The sequence below is a fragment of the Accipiter gentilis genome, chromosome 17, assembly GCF_929443795.1.
Source record: "Accipiter gentilis chromosome 17, bAccGen1.1, whole genome shotgun sequence".
Lineage (NCBI taxonomy): Eukaryota > Metazoa > Chordata > Aves > Accipitriformes > Accipitridae > Astur > Astur gentilis.
This window is the reverse complement of record NC_064896.1, coordinates 15337591-15359243: the sequence shown is the minus strand read 5'-3', so window position 1 is coordinate 15359243 and position 21653 is coordinate 15337591. Positions and strand designations below refer to the sequence as shown.

Below are 21653 nucleotides of genomic sequence, written 5' to 3'. Positions count from 1 at the left end.
AACCATTCGAGGGCACTGCCAGGTCCAAAAGATGTTAAAAAAACTAATGTGGAAATATCAGGAAAAAATTTCAGTGCTGTTGAATCAGGGATTTTTTTTCCAATTGGGGTGGAGGGGGAGGGGAGCGTGAGTATTTAAAAAGACAATGAACCTTATGATCTTTATTGCCACATTAAACAGCAACTTTAGTAACTTCTCTGAGAAATCTTTTGTGTTTGGAGCTCTGTAGATTAACAGGATGCCCAAACTAATCTGGAAGTCTAGAAACAGGACTAAGTGGATATTCTCAAAAGATTGTATTTCAATAGACCTCTCATGTATTGGAGCTTGGATAGGAATATAATGACTACTCCACTTCATCATCTAATATCTGTTAAAGACATTTAAATACTTCCTTAGTAATATTACTTCCTCTGGTTACAACAACTGCAGACTGAGACGTCCTGGGAAAATATTCTCTTATCTATAGAGCCTCTGTTTTTCTGTTACTATGAAACTTCTACCCTTCATTAACATTCAAATCACCTTCTTTCTCTGCAGCTGGTGGAGAGGCACTTCACTTTTTTTGTCCTAGCAGTGATATAGCAGAACCTTTAACTAAGAACAGGATGTGTCTTGGATCACCTTCAGTCTTTAAAGTTTGTAAACTCTTTGGGTTTTTAGAAACTTGACAGCAAAACAGAGAAACTGTCCAGTGAATAGCTACAATTAGGAATCATCCTCTTCTGTAATTTTTTACCCTGTTATTAGAACCATTATTTTAAATCTACTGGCCTTAAACACTCCATAAGAGGCTATTCCACAAGATTGTCCTGGTGAGAGAAGTATTTTCTTTCTTAAAAAAAAGACAATCTCAAAAATATGCTGCTTTCCCTAATACCAGGTAACTTCTCCCTTTCACTCACAGAAATACTGAAATTTGTAATCCTACATCTCTGAAGAAAGAACGAACATTTTAGGACGGCAGAATTCAACACTTCTTTCAGCATTGTCTACTAGCCTTAGAAAGGGGGTTTGCAAACAGACTTTTGCAACACTATCAAAGAGACCTTTAGGCTGGTCACATTTGGCAGAGAAATTAGAAGGTAAGTTTTCACCGAAAACTTAATTACTTAGCTGAGTCAAAGAGCTAAAGGTTACAACTGTTCCTTTTAGTAATATCACTTATACCTTCCCTGGACAGAATTACATATTTATGACAAATTTAGTGATTTTTTTTATATGCAGTACTGGGTAGGAATACCTGTTTTAATGGCTCTAGCTGATTATTTGGGAACTCCTAAGCTCAAGGTTAAATACCAATTCCCAAAATGTTTGCACATTCTCGCCATTATCAACAATGAATATTTAAACTATAAAGACAAAGTTTAATGTATTTACTATAAATATCATTTCCCTCAAAAAAAACAGTTTTGCTTTGCAACTGGATAAAACAGCTTATTTCTAGATCTTGGATCTTAAATTATACTATTGGTATCTTTGTTAGGTCACTGTTCTATTTTAAAATTATTTATATTTAAAGTTAACTTTTAATTACTGGTTATATTTTTAAATGCAAAAATAATCCTCTTCAATTCTGTTCAGTTTCCAATACTGTGTATGTCACTATGGTTATTAATGGTAACACTGCTATTAAATTAACGATGAATGGTCAATCACTTTTTACATCCCTGCTGTTTTGCTGTTTGCAGAATTCATGCAATTAATTAATAATAGTAGGATCTTCTTTTGGTGTTCACTTAATTTTATAGTTCCTACTTCAGAATAAAACAAAAATTTTAATAGGATCGGAGACTACCATTTTAAAAAGACAGCTTAATCTTCTTTTTAATATTTTTCTCTTTGATGTTGGTATTTATTGGTCATATTCTCAAATTTTATTAAGGCTATAGTGTAATTAACTTACTAAATTTGAACTGGAAAAAAAATTTAAAAGCTATCCCATTTTAAGAGAAATAACATTAAGCTGCTGCATTCAAAGTACTGAAAGCATTTCTTTCATGAACACTAAACGCTGTAGTGTTCTACATGGGAAACGTATGATCCTATCTTACACAAAAATAACTTAGGAAATGTTTTCTTCCATAGCTATCTAGATGCAAAATTCTCTAAAATTATGATTGGCTAAGGGGTTATTTCTACAACTGAAGCTTAATCTGAAAAGAAGCTTTTGGTGCAAAATTACTGAAAAACGGTAACAAGGTAAGAAACATGTATAACTTCCATATAAATTAGAACATGCAGAATCCTGTACTCTTTAAAAGCAGTATGACATTTTCTAGTGGTTGTCGGTAGCTTTAGAGTTATTAGTATCTCAGTAGTTTAAAATTGCACTTACTGAACTGTACTACAGGTAGTAGCAGTTGCTACCGCTACTACTACTACTGTATTTATAATTGTAATAATTGTAATCAGTATTACAGCCATTTCTGGAGGTCTACACTAATCCCTCTTTTGGGCACTAGATTTGCCATCCATCATAAGATTATAGTTTAAAAATGTAAATTAGTCAAATATTAAGAAAGGAAACCAAGATGAAGTGGGCTGCTCAGTACCATAAAGCCAGGAACAAAAACCATTGGACTTATTGCAGGTCAACCTGACTGGACTCAAACACTGAATGACCTTGAAGGGTTTACATTTTCTTAACTCATGAACACTTATGAAAACAAATATCCTCTCTATACACCCAAACTGGAAAAAATCTGAATGGTCACCAAGAAGAATGTTTAGGAAAATTATATCAGAGCATGGTACTTACCTAAGAGACTGGAGATTTGCACTAACTCTCAAGGAGAAACAAGTGCATGCAGGTTGATCCCTCCCATCTTTACCAATTCAAACCATAAAATTAGTCTCTAGGATATAGCCTCCCTTCCATTTGCAGCTCCCCTGAATGGTAAAGTCGATCACTTGGACTTACAAAGCAAAGCAAATTCCCCTAAATTTCATTGGGCTGGACAGAACAATATTTCAAAAAGCAGCTGTTGCTGGCAGTGTTCATCGGCAATCCTTATAAAACAGCCCCCAAAACACACACTGTATCTGATCTCAAGATAAGAAGGCTTTTCTCTAAAGAGTATTGAATCACTTTAATGTAGATTCTAATGCTGCCTTACTCCGCTTTCAAGGTAGCTAGTAAATTCAACTTTACTACAGTACTATAAAGATGTGAAAGAACGGTAATAGCATCTAAAAATGAGCTGTTACCTCTATACTGTTCAGTTTAGAAAACTCTAAACAGAATACTGATGAAAAATGTTAATGATAGTTTGCTGAGTTGCCAAGAGGAATGAGATCAGACAATTCACTATATTTTTGTTATAAAATGTAAATTATAATGTCCTAAAGAATATGCCACAACTCCAAGAAGGACTAAAAGGAAGATCTAAACAACACTGTATTTCACTAATTTAATTTTTAAAAAGAGCTAGCCAGCAGCCATACTTACATAATCAGTACAGTCCCAGCAAAGATCTCTGTAGGAGTTAAAATCCTGTGAATACTAAGTCCTGTCAATTGCAATGAAGTACCTCAAAGTACTTAAAGCACCTTGCTGAACTAAGGCCTTAATCATGTCTGTATATACCTCTGAGCAGTTTGCATTAAATCACCAATACAGTCTCAATAGACTGGATAAGTAGGGAAATTCAAAATGTTCTAATAATGTAAAATGTTAGAAATGAGCCTTGAGTCTGTGATCCTTTAGCTTTGATGAGGTGGACTGTCTTCTTCACCATACCCATGCTTCTGACCCTGAATTTCAAGGCTGAAAATTAATAATTTCTTTCTTGGGCAATGACAATGAAATTATTTTACAGCCCCAGCCCATCCTCAGACTCTGTAGCCTAAGTTCATGGCATCACCTCAGTCCTACAACTCATAAATGGCACAGAAGGTAGTGAGAAAAGGCAAAAGAGTAGGCAGTGTATCCCCTGGCATCTCTGCACAGCAGCTGGTGAGACAAAACAAAAAATCAGATCACTGCCTAGAGAGTCTATTGGCAACTCTCAGTTGCATCTGGGAACAATGGCCCATCAAAGCTAACTATGTATTGTTAATATCTCTACCTAATCCAGGCAAGGGGAAAGAAAAGTATCAAGTCCTCTAGCAAATCCTACAACCTTCCAATCACTCGCACCTCCATTTTCCTGAGTCTTGTAAGCATATACACAACTGTTACTACAGCAGCTTCTCTAATGCTGCTATAAACATCATCTGGGGCCAGGTTGGGGGTGACGGTGCGTTCACTGCTGCCAGAAGGTATTTATTCCACATTTCCACAAAATACAGAGAAGACAAGGAGGTTGTATTTCATGTTCCTACCTCACCAGCCTAAGGAGAAATTAGGGTAGTACAGAACTTGGCTGCATGGAAATACTGGGGTCTGGGAAACATGTTTCTGAGGGCTGGATTATGATTTTTGCGATACAGAATTTTTGAGCTATTGGGTTCTAAGCCTGCACAGTCTTAAGCTTGCAGCTATTGGCATGTTTGACATTTTAAACTATGAAATACCAACCTATTTTGAAATTGTCCAAATCATTAGTTGTGGAATTTTCCTAGCACTTCATGAATACCACTGTTAATTGGGCAATTAACTCGAAACTACAGAATATGCTGTGATGGCATGATATGATATAAGCCATGTAAAAGAAGGAACAGCCAAGCAACTCAGTATGTTGAAAGATATTAATGAAGTGGCAAAATCTGCCAGAAAAATAATAATGGGTGATTTTAACTACCCCAATATTAACTGGTTGAATAACACATCTGTACATGGTTTGGAGAAGCAGCTTATTGATACTATAAATGGCTTCTTTTTGGAGCAGCTCCTTCTGGAGCACAGAGGAGGAGGAGTTCCACTCAGTTATTAATTTGTGTGTGTGTGTTTGTGTAGAAAGCAAGCATGGGTGTTCCGCTAAGCAACAATGGCCACAGGACAATGAGTTTGAATCTCAGTGATGAAGTATTTCAAGTGGTAACCAAATAGTTAATGGCAGGTGGGTGGGTGAGGAAAACCCATAAACAACAGCCATCTCAAAGGGAAGGCTGTTTTGGAGGAACTAAGGAGCTTATTCACACACAGAAACAAACCACCAGAGTTAAAAGGGAGGGGGGGGAGGGGGGTTGAGGCTAGCATGTTTCTGGGGTAAAGTACAAGAATTTATGTGGCCTTAAAAAAAACACTCTTTGAATGCATGAACTCCACCTAAATACTTTTAACAGGACACAACATTGATTATTGTTATAGCTTGCTGATGAATATTGCACAATCTGAAAAAATCTACAATGCAAACTGTAGCAATCAGAATGTATAAATTCAGTTTAAAAAAATTACAGGAAGAGAAAAATTATATTTTGTTTCAATAATTATATAATTATTCAAGTAAATTGGCCTGTGAAGAGGATGCATATATGTTATCTAATGTAGAAACATAGGAATCTGGAGTGAGATTATACAGGTCTTGCAGCTGTTTTAAGGAACACAAGAAAGACATCACAGAATGTGCATGGTTATGTTCCCTTCATCATTTTCTAAAAGTTACAGTTACATTCATAAAAAACATGTTTAAGAACAAGAGATTAAAAAACAAGGAACTAACTTACAGAAAAGTTATACACAGACATGGTAGTTATAGTCACTTCCTAGCTGTGATTGTCTAGGAATGGGGCTGTGAAGAAATGCAGCTTGTTTGTTCCTTTATCATATTTCAAGACCTGGAGACTTAAGAACATGTTAGGTTTCCATACTGGATCAGAAGAATCTTGGAGTGGACAGCAACAAATAGCTGGTATTTCACAGGCAAGCAAACATACCTCAATTCGTACCAAACAAATCTTTGGGCAAAAGATTCCTTTCAAAGCCATTCACACTTCTTACAAACACAGATATCCTGTCAGGCTTTAATGAACACAGTAAGGAAGTATAAGGACCATTTGCTAGAGTGGGATGTTACCTTAATATATAATCAATTAAAAAAGGCCAATAACCTAGCAATGATAAAAACTTGCCCAAGCAAGATATGATAAGAGAGTTCTAATGAGTAACTGTTCTTTAGTGGATATGGGGCTTGGGGGACATCCAATACGGTTGTAGAGGAAATGGCTTTTCAAGAATTTGTATTAAAATCTGCATCATGATTTGGAGGGGGAAATGTTCCATAAAATTAAGACTTTGTAACCATATTTTAAAAATACTGCGTTAAGAAGCAGCAAAGTGACATGAAACCTAGTCTTGACAAATACAGAACATTGCATCTTGGAAAGAATAATTTCAGCTATTTAGTTTCACTGCTGGATTTTATACAAACTATAACCGCTTGGTAAAAAAGGAACAATGAAATAAAATATCAATAGGACAAACAAACCCTAAGGATATAAAAGGAAAAGAGAAAATACCATATCTTTAAATAAATTGATAGTGCATGTTCTATTAAGATAAGGTACTCAAGTCTAAAAAATATCTCAGAAATACAGGAGAAATAAAAGTGAGTTCAGTGAACTTCACAGAATTGTTTAATACACCAAGTCCATTCTGGAACATTTTCACTTGTCTCTGAAATGAAAAGGGCTGCCTACTTTCCATTGAAGGATTGGCTAATCATGAGCCTGATTTGATGTTCATAAAACTTTCGCTGAAATAGGATCAAGTAACTTTATCACACACTGAAATTAAGCACATCTCTGATCCCACGTGCCTGCTGAAGGAGCAACTCTCAAGTTTTAGGTAGGTAGTTATGAGGTTTTGGGAAGTGAAATTTTTACTTCACTTTCATCATGCTAAACTTGGCTTCAGATTCCTGTGCTTTACGCTGATCACTTCAGCAGATCTAACTGTAGCTCAGTGTTATATCAGTGACCAGGCAATTCTTTAAAAGAAAAGTATTATATATTGAATATTAAAGCATTTGAGTAGAAAATAGATACTAAACCAGTAGGAATTCCATACACACAGCCAGTTTGCTAGCTAGTCATCCATCTTCATTCTGGTGCCCTACAGTACTTTAGATCTTCTGCAGGAGCATGCGTCTCAGTCAGACCCTCGTCCTTGCCAATTTCCAGATGAAGAACGCCTCCCTTTCTAAATCAAACTTTTCTTTTTATACTGAAAATAAGAACTTTGAATGAAGTCTTACATTTTGTGAACTGTTTCACTGGGGCAGGTGGAAGTGAGAAGTGAGACTTCAAAAACTCATGTAACCTGCTTTGTTTTAGCATTGGAGAATTGGATTAATTACTCCCTGGGGCTTTTTGGCTCCTGCAGGGAGCATCTTTCAGACTAACTTTCAGAGCCAGGATTATACAGTAATCTCTAATAAACCCATAAAGATAATATGGTATTTACACAATTAAATGTAGTCTTTGAATATTTTATGATGCGCAGTACTGAATCCATCACACGTATTAAGCACAGAATCTGCTCCCAGGTAGTTCAAATTGATTTTGTTCAATGTCTTGTTAATGTAGATATCCCAAAATATCAATTCATGATCACTGTACATGAACTTAAACTACTAAAAGTAAAATGAACATTTTCACATTATTTATATTTTAATTATTAATGAAAGCACTGCCAAGAAGCAAAAAAAAAAATTAATTAATGGAAAATTAATTTTTAAAAAATACGCACTGATTTTTAAAATTGACCTTTATGCTCTATCTTATATTTAATATCTTAAACTAACATTTTTAATGGAGGCTTCACTTTGATCAGCTCTTTTTAATTAACTTTAGAAATGTGAGTGTTTTACAGTACAGTCTTTATCAATTTTTTTATTTAGCTATTAACACTTACGTTTTACCTTCAACAGACCATTATCAGATTTCTATCGAGTCAGGCTTTGGTATATACCAAAGATCTTGATACATCTAGCAAGCAGTTAACCTCTTACCCTACACTCTCTTGTAACTGTGATTATGATGAATGAGTGGCTAGTTCTAAGCAATTCTGTTTTATGTCAATAAATGAATCAAACAGCCATTGGTATATGTGCATTAGGAAGATAGAGAAAATGAAGCTGTCTGTGGACACTTTACAACCCTCACTCTTTTAAGTAATATGATTTGAAAAGTTAATGCTGACATCAACTGTTGGTATTGTTCATCCATAGTATAGAATAAGAAATCCTTTGTGTAATTTACGTAGAATGAAAAATACTGTATATAATTCACTACTTGCAGCATGGCTTAAAGAAAATTCTCTTTACAGCTTCTCTAAGATCCTGCATTGTAGTTATTAAGTGACCTGAGGCTTTGGTTTTGTGATGAACAACGATTTCTTCTAAAAATATTTTGGCTCTGCAAATGCCAATCACTTGCAGAAAACCTATAGAACTCTGTCCAGGTATGGACTTGTATGAATACTTTGCTTCCACGTTCTTAATTCAGCTTCTTAGCACAAATATTTTCTAACAGATTCCTCTCTCCCAAGCACTGCATGCAACTTCGATAGCATATAGGATTGTTTGGATGAGGATTTCCATTTTATTGCTTGGTACTTTTGCAAAGAATTTTTTAGACAGCAGATGGATCTAGTGCATTACACGCATCTCATCCAGCACACATATGGAGCTGCAGCAGAGCAAGAAGGTCCTCACTTATATTCAGAGCATGACAATCCTCTGAAAAAGCATTTCTAGCAGCAGCTTCACTAAATGGTCCAACTTCACCAAAAAGTAAGCAAAGATCACGTACGTGGCCTCTGTGCAGTGTGACAGAAGCTGGTTGAGCTGCTCTCACCCTCAGTGGTATCCTCATTTTAGTAAGTTCTCAAGAGCCTAAAAGCAAGAAACCCTTTGGCTTTATGTGAACGAAAACTGTTATTTTGTATATTTTCTCTTGTGGCAAACATTTCATTCTTTGTAAAGAAATGAAGAAGATTTCTGTGCTATGTTAAATATCAAAATCCTAGAAGAAGTTTAAGTGCACTATTTGCTTATTATAGGAAAAACTGGCTGAAATGAATACAATGCATATTGCTTCCACAATATGAGCAATCTGTATATCTATTCATGTATTTACTTGCTACTAAGAAACAGTATGTACAGTCAATAGAGGAGCAGCCAAAATTATGTCTGCTGCACTCAGAAGGTAAACGGGAACTCAGATAGAAACACACTTCCGTGCCAGTATCACCCAACAGACATTCCTTCTGTTAGAACCACAAGTCCCTAGGTGACCTCCCACAGCCACGCAGCTTCAGCAAAAATTCACACAGAGGAGTCCATCAGACATCCCAGCAAGAAGCACAAGGCAGGAAGCGAGAACTTCAGGTACTAAAAAACAAACAGAACTTTTCATAGTTTTGATTGGACTTCTGTCCTGTTCTCAGCATATGAATGTCCCAGCCACCTTCCTCTCTCCTTCAGTCTTTTTTCCACATCTTCCTCTCTTCAGGTGCAACTACAAAGCTCTGGATGTATGCAACTGTCCTTCAGTTAGACCCACACTGGCAAATGTGCTTGGGCATCAACACACCAGGTATTACTCAAGTGTAAAGAAATGCCCTTTCCCACTTCCATTTTGTTTCTACTCAACTGACTCTCTCTTAAGTACATCTAAAATATGTGTATTTATACCTCATGTTATATACTGGAACTTTGTTTCTTATTAGAAAATTTGTGTGCTACTGTAGTGCAAGCATTGCATAAAAACAGTAAGACAGTGTTCCAGTAGAAGCAGATTTTAAATTCACCATTTATAAAATAATCCCAGGAAAATAGAGCTTTGAATTGCTGAGGGGCTACTTCATGGTGCAGCCACATCATTTTACATTGGTATGTTACAAATGCTAGCAGGAAAGTAGGCACAAGAGGATAAAGACCTCTGATACCTCCAGTACACACATGCCAAAAAAGTATGGATGTTGCAGCAAATAGAGCTTCTAATAAGGCATCACTTTTCTTTCTTAACAGGAATTTTGAAAGAGTCAGCTCCTTACAGAAAGAGGTAAGTGGTAAGCTGATAAACATCTCCTTGACCAAAATGCTGATGAGCAATTATACCTTACAAAGAGAAAAAAGGAGATCAACTATTTAGGAATGGAGTTCAGTGTACCACTTTTCTAGAAGCTATAGATACTATATTTTCCCAAATAAATTAACTGTAGAAGATCAGATGATATCAGTTAAACCCATAAAGGTAAATAGTGCCAAAGCCACATGTCTTCACTTGCTCCAAATAAGATGTGCTTTCTTTATCATGTAAATATTCACAGTTTAATAGTTTTCTCCTTTTAAATAAGCTGGTAGAAATACAAAGCACAAATCTAGTTGGTTGGATGCTCCACGGTGTAAATAAACACACTCTCTAAGTTTTAAATAGAAGGATTCCTAATTAAATCAAGAGAAGTATAAAAACTGCCTTAAAAATAAGATTGTGGAAAAAATATTAAATATTGAGTTTGAGGTAAAGCATACTCCCTAATGATGTGGATTGGAATAAGTGTTTGAAAAGATAAAGTTTACCTACTCACAATCTCAGTTTTGTTGTGTTATAATGTGTGTGTGTGTCCCCTAAGTGTTTCTATTTTTGTTTTTAAACCTTCTTTGAAAAAAATTGCTGCTGTTTGTTTTTAAAGTAATTTGATTTTAGTCTCAAATCTAATTATATTATTTTCACCGTATTTTCAATACAGGCTTTTCACCAAAGACCTGGTCTTGCAAGGCACAGAAGCTTCATGAGCTTCAACATCATTCATTTCAGGGTGGTTTTTTCTCCCCTATATCAGTGTTTTCACTTTGTAGTCAAATCACAATAAAATGTTTACACAGAAACTGAACTGCTATTAAAAAGGTAATTCTAATTGCTGCTGTACAAGCAAAATTTGTTTTAAATGCTGTGTTATTAGAGGACATTTATTTTGCCATCTGTAACTTTAAATAACTATTGCAGTTTACTACTGGACAAACCTACTTGAGAAGAACAATTAAATAAATTAAACCATGTTAAGACCACATTCTTGAAAAAAGTAACCTTTAGTTAGGACAATTACTCTGTGGGCAAAACACAAAAGCACAAATGTCACATTTTCCATGAAATTTACTTTTGTATGAATCATCAATCCTGTTTTCTCCTGAACAAAACTAGCCAAATACGACAAAAAAAAAACCACCCCAAAGTTGTCTGAACTGGATGATCCAAGTAATTACATGTTACAGCAGAATGCATCTATGACAAAACTTTCAAAAATTTGAGGAAAAAGTTATTATAGCCCCTGGTTGAAATAGCTTTGGTATAGAACCATAGCAGTATTTAGCTGATCTTGCTGTATTCCCATATAAAAAATATGCACAGTTTCAAAGATCAATCTTCCTAGCACTGATCTACAGTCCTTCCCTTTGGAGTATAGATCAAACAAATACGCTATAAAAACATGCCCAAATATTATAGCATAACATGAAAAAGGTATACACTTCTCATTAGCATTTTTTAAATGCTGCTTAGAATTGAATCTTCTCAAAAGTCCTTATATATGCAAACTTCTTGTCTTCCACACCAACCCTCCAAAGCTCCATCTTATATGGTATCATTTGCTTAGTGCCTATTTGCTTAGCCTCAGGTTCTGATTCTGATTTCATCAGCTTCCTTGGACATCTCACTTGAATAAGTATTTACAGAAATCAAGCCTTTAAATTGAAAGATACTTGAGGTAAGAACCCATGCTGTTAGTCTATAGAGCACAGTGAAAATTTATGACACTGTACATATTACTGTTACTGAATGGTAAGAGTCTGTATCTGCTGAACTAATGTATACTACCTACAGAATATGTGCAAGTTCAGAGAGGTACAGTAGAGACGATTTAAGAAGATCTAAACCTGTATTACTATAGAATGTATACTTCAACCCTGTTTTCAGTATATGACAAAACACCAGGCTGAATCAATCAGTTGTACATCCTACATTTTGGTTTCAGTTTATGTGAACTTAATGTTTGCATATGTTCCTAGATACATAGAGCTAAATACTAAAAGAAGTCCTTTAATCAGAGAACAAGAACAGTCAGCCATAGTGTTATCTTCTCCAGATATTCATGTCAATGTGATTGAACTCTCAGTTGCAGAGAATACCTATAAAATACTAGATTGTGGTTCATTGTGTACAGTTATTTTGTATAGTCATTTACTTGGCTTCATTGGTAAGGCTGCTGAATGATGTTCCAGCTCTCATGGTCACAATACTATAAGCTGTCGCAACTGCACTAACAACTTTTTCTGCAAAAGCCAGTGTACAGTTGTGTGATAACAACAGTCCATACTTCTCATTACAGTTTAAGTACTTACTTGATTGACCTAAACTCAAATATTGTTTTCAAAGTACATTTTAATGTCAATTCTGTTTACCACAGTTTTTTGTCGTTGTCAACCAAGAAAAGCAAGACTCAGATCAGGAGTCCACAATATAATTACTAAAGCCCTTTATATGTTCATAATACTACACGAACATGAATTAAACAATACTTACAGGTTTTCACCCAATTAGCCTGGTACATACAAAGAAGTTCGCCATGAATATACCATTGTATTTATTCCATTGCTTTGATTGGAAAGTATACTCCATATTGAGTACTTTCCAACAGTACATAAAGAGGTACAGTTTGTATTGACTGATATATTACTATTTTCATGTATAGATGAGAAAAATGAGGCAAAGAAAGCCTAACTGATTGCTTGAAAAAAACATGCAGTGGCAAAGCCAGGAAGAGATACAATAAATTCCTCACTCTCAATTCAGTAATCACTTTACATTGCCTTCTCAGAACTATTTTTCAATGGTAATACTTTTTGTAAATTGTTTATTTTATTTAATAACAATATTTTCTTTAAATACGACTGACAATGCTCATTAAAAAGATGCTGAGCTGTAAATGGAGGGAACTGCAAATATAATAGCAAAACCATATATGAAAATGAACATTTGTAAAGTGGAAGGGTTAGTACAAATTGAACACATTTCCATATTGAGAAGAGAACCAGCCATATTTTTCCCTGATGATGTAGTTTCGTGAACATCTTTTTCCACAAATGATTGATTGAATAAATATTTATTCATAAACTATATTTGTGACTTAAGACAACAAGCTGCATAGATTGATTTCATTTATACTACATCATATAAGAGGTATTGCAATAATTTATATCATGCCAAGTCTAAGTCCCATTAGATTTTCCTTATTATACTTGACTAAAGCTGAAGACTATCCAAAACAGCAATTCTGAATGCTTTCTATTTGTTGCGTAAATAACTATCTTCCTCCCAGATCCCCTCCTCTAACTTTCCCTTTCTCAAAGCATTTATGCATAGGCCTTAGTCCCATTTGCTTTATTTGAACTTGGGCACACGCTGAAGCATATTCTTGGGCCATGGCCTAAATGACTACAGATTCAGTCATTTTGCTGCAAACGTAAAGGTCAGCTTTCTCAAGCATATATGAAAATACACTCCCAGTTCAGCAGATACTGGTGGTCTTAATGTTTCCTCAATAAACCCATGTAACATCTCCCCTAAAAGTCCTGTCAGTCTTGAAGCACAGCCCCAATTCACTTCTAGAAATAATTTTCATCACAACAGCAAGATGGACTGTATCATTAGCAAGTATCACAACTGAAGTGTTACATTAAGCAACACTGTTCTCTAGTTACTATTATGAAAACCAAAAGAAAGCTTGAACTAACAGGAATATCACTGTTAATTCAAGCATCTGTAGACTCTCTGAATAACTGAAACATAAGTTGCTAGCAAATACCTACAAAAAGTTTCTAAGTAGTTAGGTACATCTCAATAAAAGAACATTCTAAAACTGTGGCATGACAGCAACACTTTAAAATAGCTTCCATTCTTCATGTTAAAAGGAGTATTAGAAAGATGCACATAACAGGAAAACTAATAAGTACTTACAAATACACGAGAAAATCAGCCCCAGCTCCCAGAAATCACTGGTAAGTTGCTTTTGAATTCATGAAACTGACCTGAAAACGTTAAAGGAAAAAAAAGGTGAAACAAAAGAAAGTCCAGACTGATAAATGTTACTTTTCTATTATTATAGAATAGTTACGACTTTTAACTATGAACTAAATAAAACAGAACAGAAGACTGTAGTCAATATTTCAGCCATGTAATTTACACAGAATTTGTTTCCAGGAAGCCAATACCAAGAGAAACAATTATTTCATTGTTCTGCATCTCACGCCATAGCAACTCAGTCCATTACCGCTTCTAAGAACTGCCATAAATGCAAGCATGGTTATCTTTTAATAAGGAAAATAGCTGTGAGGGTTTTTTTGGCTGGTTGGGGTTTCTTGTTGGTTTTTTTCCTTCTTTTTTTGTTTTCAAGTGTTACAGAACATTCATTACTTTTTCAAAGTATTTTGTTAACAGCATTTTGCAGCTTAACTAACTGGTGTAAAATAATATTGTTTAGGTGTGTTTAACTGGAACCCATCTAAGGCAAAATTCATACAGAAAAAAAGACTAACAATTTTGTTCTCCTACGGTCTAGATCCCAGTTAGAAGCCTAGCCTAAGTACAATGCTTTCACTATAAGGCATGATTAAATCCAACATTCTTTTTCCTGCATACCCCTCAGTTCTAGTTGGAAAGGTAACAGATGCAACTCAAACCCACAGAGCTCGCCTTATAAAATTCTTTAACTAGCACAATGACTCACTTTATGCCTCTAAATATCCATGGTTTCCTCTCTCCAGAACCCCCATGCATTAGTAGGTAGTTCAGTAGTTTATTTTTATTGTTTGGTCTACGTACAGCACATTTTTAGTTCTTATGAAAACAAAGAAACTTTGTTGCACAGCCCTTGTTTTCTTTCCAAAATGTGAGGATGGATATGGGTAACATTAAACTGAAAATAGTAATGAAGCCTGGGCAACTAGTTTAGGTCAAAACCTTTTTGTTCTCTGGGAGCTATCTGATTAATTTGCAGTTCATAAAACAGTGGGTGTAAGCTCAGTTTAAAAACATGTAACTATATTTAAGATGAAATCATCATTTTTGTTAGCCTCCAGTAATCTTTAAGAAACACCTTCCCACAACATTTCTGTATCCTAAAGTGCACCAGCCAGTACTGCACATTGCCTAGAGACAAGGAGAGATTACCAAACTTATCTTGATGTAGAATATCCTCCTTATTTCATACACCCACCCTGAAGTGCATATTATTCATTCCAACCAAGCCCTCCCCCAACCCAAAAGTACACATTTAATTGTGTCTTCTCTCCTGTAATACCAACAGAGAGTCAACAAATCTCATTTCCTATATCAATGCAGTGTTATTATGTATTTTAAAAGCAAGTCTGAATCTCATTATCAGCTGATTTATGCCATTAGTGTGCTTTGGAGCCACCAATTAAACAAGGACAGTGGTTCATAAGGTCACAGTTAATTAATCTGAAAGAGTATAAATACACTTTAATGCACATCACCTCATGTAGAGAATTTAGGAACAAAGCACCAAACCTTTATTCTGGGCAAGCAATTAAGGGGAAAGGTTAAATATACAAAATTTTAAATATAGCTTTAGCACTCTGTTAATCTATCAGGAAAAAAGTTCAGTTTAGTAAAAAATCCTGTGGAATAATATGTATGTGAAGCCTTGATTCTTATAGCAACAGTGCAAGCGAGGGAGAAGGCAGAAGAGGGCTAACCATACCCAGTGATTCTGAGCAAACGAAGGCTTGTTGCTCAGATCACAACTCAGAACTGGGAATCAGCTGCAGGCTTATCCATTACGTAGCTGGTCAGGGTGGAAAAAAAACAAAAACAAAAATCCAACCCCAAACAGCTCAGTCTATTCAAAACAGACTCATCTGAGCTAGTCTGTTGTATTTAGTATATCATACAAAACTGACTTTTCCCTCAACCACATTCCCTTAGTATATTTAATAAAAAAGTACAATCAAGTAAGTGTTCAGTAATAGCTGTAGTCTACTAACAGGACCAGAGTGTAAGTAAAATGCTGAAACCAATCTATTTGACCAGAAATAGTTATTCACAGTGGGAATTCAAGTATGAGGTACCTGGGGTTTACATGGAAGAAAATGATACCTGTTTCTTACTGCCTTGACTCATTTTACCTTGCACAGTTCCTTGCTCAAAAGATAGACAATATAACTAACACACACACAAAACAAAAGTAAACCTCGTGATCTAATTAGATGAAGTAGTTGATAACTATTTTTTTTCTCTTTTACACTTGCAGTACTATGTTCTATAGCATCACATTACTTTATTTCTTTTTAGTTTTCCAGGTAATTTTTCTTAAACCGAAAACTGTTTTCTTATCCATGTAGAAAACCCTCTGTCCATCAAACACTAACATCGTAAGTTTAATACAAAATTTCTATCAGGTGTATCCTAGACAAATTGTATAATTAAATATAAATTTATTACTTAAATAAAATAGAACAAGGACTAATACTATACAGGTCAGCAGTTGTTCCATGTAGGTTTTTATACCTGTCTCTTTTATCAATAAAAGACTTGCATCATGTTTTTAATGGTGTTTGGAAGGCCAGCTCCCACTGATTTTGAGAAGAAAGACCTAACCCTTTCAGAAGTCTAGCTCTTATTCTATTAGCTTAAACCATTTATACTTTCACTTCAGATGTCTCGAGTTGAACCCCAAGTATTCTGTTGATTTAACTGGTACAAGTCCCACCAGAAACTTCACTCAGATATTTTGCAGTTGAAATGCTCTCAAAATGTTCTCAATACCTGCAATGTCTGCAGGTATTTCAGATGCTTGTTTGGCAAGTTGCTAGCACCCGTATCAAAGACTGGGTCTCCCAGCCCCACTATGAAAGGCGAAAAATAAAGCAGTAAGAGCAACTTATGCTCTGATTTCAGGTACCTTTGCCAAAAGAAGCTTCATACTTAAATCGGTGCATAGAATGAACCAAACAAAAAAGGTTACGTTCCCTTTTTCCTGTACTATAGCTGACTTTCTGTTCTACCATTCTGTTAAAATGCCAAAACTTTTGACAGCACAGGAAAAACACAGTGCAAAGACTTAAATCTGTGTACCAGTGCTTCCAGTGCCCTCGTACAAATCAACATTTCAACCTACAAACTGTAGCATGGCTGCAGGGCAGGGGAACTGAGGCAAAAGCAGATGCAATACAGCAGATCTGTCTGAAATTACCGTCTATACTTCTGTGATACTTGCTGATGAAAACACCCAGAGGTAACACACCATGGAGTCCCAAGCCTTGGAAAGCAGAACAAAAAAAACCCCAAACAACACAAACTGTCAACATCATGAAAACAATGAGCCACAAAGACAGGGATTTACAAAAGGACCTAAGGGTTCAGGCAACCCGCTTTCAATGAAAATAGCAAAGGTTGATTATCATCTTGTTTGCCTCAAAAATTCCATTTTAGAAAACCATAAAAAGGTTACATTTTAAATGAAAAGGTTTGCTCAAAAGGAAACATCATAGCAGTTTTCATGGTTTTGACTGTTTGTTTGTTTGGGGTTGATTTTTTCAAACAGGAAAAGGCATCCTAATGTCAGGTAACATGAAATAAGACAAAGGTCATTTCTGCAAACACCAGAAAGTCACCGCCCTGTCTTAAAAGAAGTGTTAATAAAGTTAACCATCTCTCATGACTTGACTAAGAATAATGTACAGTCATCCAACAATTTCACAGAATCTTTCAAAATAACTCTTCAAAAAGCTAAGCTTTTGCTTGTCTTGCAAACACATATTGGCACCAAGAGAATGCTGGATACAAAACAGATTATGCACATCACTAAATGACTGCAGGATCTTACATGCCCTAAGTATTATGAACCAAGCAAAATTCCATAAATAGCCAAACATCACTTATAAAATAGTCCTCTCTTCACCCAACCATCACCAGGTCTAATAATTCCAAGAGATTTTAGTTTTCAGGACATAGAAAGTTTCACCACTTTTGGAAAGAAGGAAAAAAGTTACTCATTTTATAAAATCTTTAAATAAAATATTCTCATCCTTCTAAGATAGAGTCTCTACAGGTAGTCTGTATTTTCTGTGCACAGTCATCAGTGAGCATGAAGGAAGCCTGCAAGTAAAAAATGGAAGCAGTTATTTAGTAAAAAGCATGGCATCATGTTATATCATTTGAGAATGTGGCCTATCATTGTGGGCTGCTGGGACTAAAATACGTACCATTCAACAACTGTTAAAAAACTATTTTCAGAATTATAGCATGATGTGAAATGAGAAAAAGAAATAATACAGAAATGAAACTATACATTTAGGGCCTGAATCACATAGCAATTTCACACCCTGAAATGTGCAAAATTTCACAATTAAAACATTAATGACCTGCAAGCCCCTAGCCACAATCACAAAAATGAAGGAGGCAGTAGGCTGATTATGATGAGATCCTTTGAGTTGGAATTCTAAAACTATTACTTAATTCAGGTAAAGGGCACAGTTTCAAGATGATTCAATAAAAACTGTTTTACTTACACACAGAAAACTCTTTATACATGATCATTTTGAAAAAGGAAAGTAAACAGAGTAATTAACCACTATAGATGAGACTTTCTACAAGGGAGATGAGGAAATTCCTGTTATCTTCCCTTTGTGTCACTTATCTTCAATGGCCCGGCATTGTATTTTACTGCCTTTGCTGGCTTGTTTCTTAAACTGTTTACTCTCCTCGGTTCCATGCATTAGCAAAAAACAAAAAACCAAACAACAATAACAAAAAAAACCCAGCCAAACCAAAACAACCACAATGCTGTTTCCCTATTGCTTTTTATTTTAGAATAGTCCCTCTGAAATGATCCTCATTTGGATTTTTGTACTCTGTAGCAGAGATTGCAGCCAAATGATATATCAAAGGAGAAATCAGAGCATACCACCTGTTATGCAAGTGGTCATTTTAAAACACGTTGCATCACAGTGAGGTAAGAACAGCACAGTGCATACAATGTAAAAATTGGTCTCCAAAGTTTCTACTCAGTTGCTGCCTTTGCTATAGATTTTCTGCTCAACCTTCAGCAAAAGTGTTTCTTTGTGCTTCTTAGTTCCTTATTCACAGAAAGGAGCTACTATTTCTTTCTTCTGTAACAGTGATGCTTTACAATTCTACATACCAGAAGCTGTGATGTTGTTATTACAGAGACAAGGCTCAAAAAAAATACTTAAAATAGGATACATCTCCACAGAGTTTTGCAGGGAGATGTGAGCTCACTCTGCCCACACTCGGAGATGACTGGCCACAAACCCACTCTAATCCAGTTTAGCTATGGTTAGCGCTTACGTAAACTACATGACTTCCAGTTTAGAGCAACCTCACATCTGCCTACAAAAAGCATGTCGACATACACATACAATAGACGGTGTTGCTGTAAACTACCTCTTAAAAAAAGGAACCCCAGAAGCATCACCACTTTTGCCAAACCCCACAGCGTGGTTCGTAAGAGAGTGGTTCCCTGTCTCTCCCAAAAGGTTATCACTCAGTAGTGGCACATTATCTGGCAGCATTGTATTATATAACGGACTATAAGAGCTCCTTATGATCTCTTCTGTAAAGGCACGGGCATTTGCAAAATTGCATTATATCTTCAACAGGCAGCTCGTGAAGGTTTCTCTGCTGCGTGCCTGCATATCTATAAAGCATCCAATCACTACAGAACGTGAGCACAGAATACAAAATTAAGGTCTTTCCGCTGTATCACTTCATAGCATAGCATCAGGTTAAGACTAAAAAGGATCTTGATGAAAAAAGTCCTGCACATGTACAACAACTAATTTAAATGTATTATTACACCTGCCACTAAAATTATACCTGAAAACACCAAAACCATCTAATTCACTGTGCAGATGAAAGAAATACCTAAATATGTGTTTATTCTTTCATGTAAAAGGAAGGGGGCTAGCATTCCAGATCTGATAAGCTCTGTGCTCATACTTTCAAGCAAATAAGAACCGCAAGACATACACCACGCTGCTTGGAAGGCTGAAGGGAGAGGAGGAATTCCAGTTTTAACTCATGGGTTAAAGACAGCAAAAGCCTCCTCAGTGGCCCGGGGTAGGCTGGTAACACTGCTGGCTCCCTGCTCCCACATCAAGGGACTCAGGTTTCCCAGCAGCTCCTGCACCAGCCCACTGCCACTCACATGATGTAGCTATGACACAAAAAAATACTTCGGAACATCTTGCGAGCTACAAGCCATTTTAATAGCCACAGGGTGGATCGTTCCTAATCATTATGACTGAATTAAAGAAAACAGAGAAAGCTTTCAAAACGGGTATGTTTCTGTAGCGTTTACATATACAGATCCATGCACTGAAGGCACTACAAGGCACATCAAGCCCAGAATGAAAAGTTACAGCCGCACAAGCCCCAGGAAGTATGACTGGTGTTCCAAATACCAGAAAACCTTCCAATATGTGGTACTGTTAGAAGGAGATATCAAATACAGAGAGAGTTTTACAGCAAATACAAACTGCACTTGAAAAGTTACTTTCTACACCTAGAGAAGCAGAGGTGTGCAGAGGACATGGCTTGGAAATGGCATCCAGGGTCACTCTTCAGAGAGTCACATTTGTCACGCAACTATGGAAGGCAACCACACAAAGACCAATATAGAAGCTCTGGCATTGATCTGCATTATAATATTTGGCAATTTTTTTCTCTTCTCTCTGTGCCTCAACTGTACTTTGGAATGTTAGCTTTTTAATCTCTTCCTACATGTGTACAGGAACTTGCAACCGTAACAGGGTCTCAGGATGCTACTGTAATGCAATCTCACAAGGGTTCTCTGGATACAACTTTAACACAAAATAACAACAAAGTTTTTGTTTATTATATATTAATATTATTATTATTATGTAATAATTTCTTTATGCAAGAAGAACACACATACCAGGAGCTGTTAGCCGACCACTTTGGTGTACTTTTTCTTAGCAAATTGTATTAAAATTAACAATACTCTTAGTAGGTTGTGGCTCCCTTTATCTTTTGAATACATAACGTGTCAGGTTCCCTGCTCTTTCATATTCAGACCAATGTTTAAAGTAATTTTACTGAAGAATTGGCTTACTTTGTTTAAAAGAGGGTACGTTCTTTCAGCTCAGTCAAAAAAGGACCAAAAAGGACAGTATAAAACATATAAAATGTTATTCAAACTGTAATTTAGCATGCAGTTAAGTCTCTTTAATGAACTTCATGAGTTCTGGATTGGACTAAACTGAAATTCAATTACAGAGCAGAATGGAATTGCATTGATTTGTGATTCAAATCAACTATCTATATTTACAGGTACATATTCATTTTATCCTCAATTTTTTTATATATTATCTATATATATTTTTATATTTTATCTACACTTGCAGAACTCCTCTGAACACATAAACAGTCTTTTTGGAAAGAAAAATAAAACCAATTCCATTACTGTATTTTCCTTGCTAGACAAAGCATCAAGAATTATGTAGAGTTGGGAAGAGTTAAATAACATAGGACGCATTGAGTCATCGTACATCACTGCTTGAAGTCTGAAGCTGTTGCACACAGACCACAGAAAGGATTTGGGACACGTCTTCATCAGGTTCTTTCACTGAATTTTGATTTGAACACCTACTAAATTGTACTTGTGCTACATTTACCAGATGCAAACTCCTTGGTACAATTTTTGC

The 21653-nt window shown here is 35.7% G+C and overlaps 1 protein-coding gene across 2 annotated transcripts in view; it reads right to left on the bottom strand.

Annotated features, from left to right (window-relative positions):
- Positions 1-21653, bottom strand: part of SOX6 (SRY-box transcription factor 6) — a 381650-nt gene that overhangs the window by 315126 nt on the left and 44871 nt on the right. For both annotated transcript variants that reach the window (XM_049819851.1, XM_049819852.1), the window contains exon 2: positions 13903-13973. The gene's annotated coding sequence lies outside the window, so the exon portion shown is untranslated. The remainder of the gene's footprint in view (positions 1-13902; positions 13974-21653) is intronic.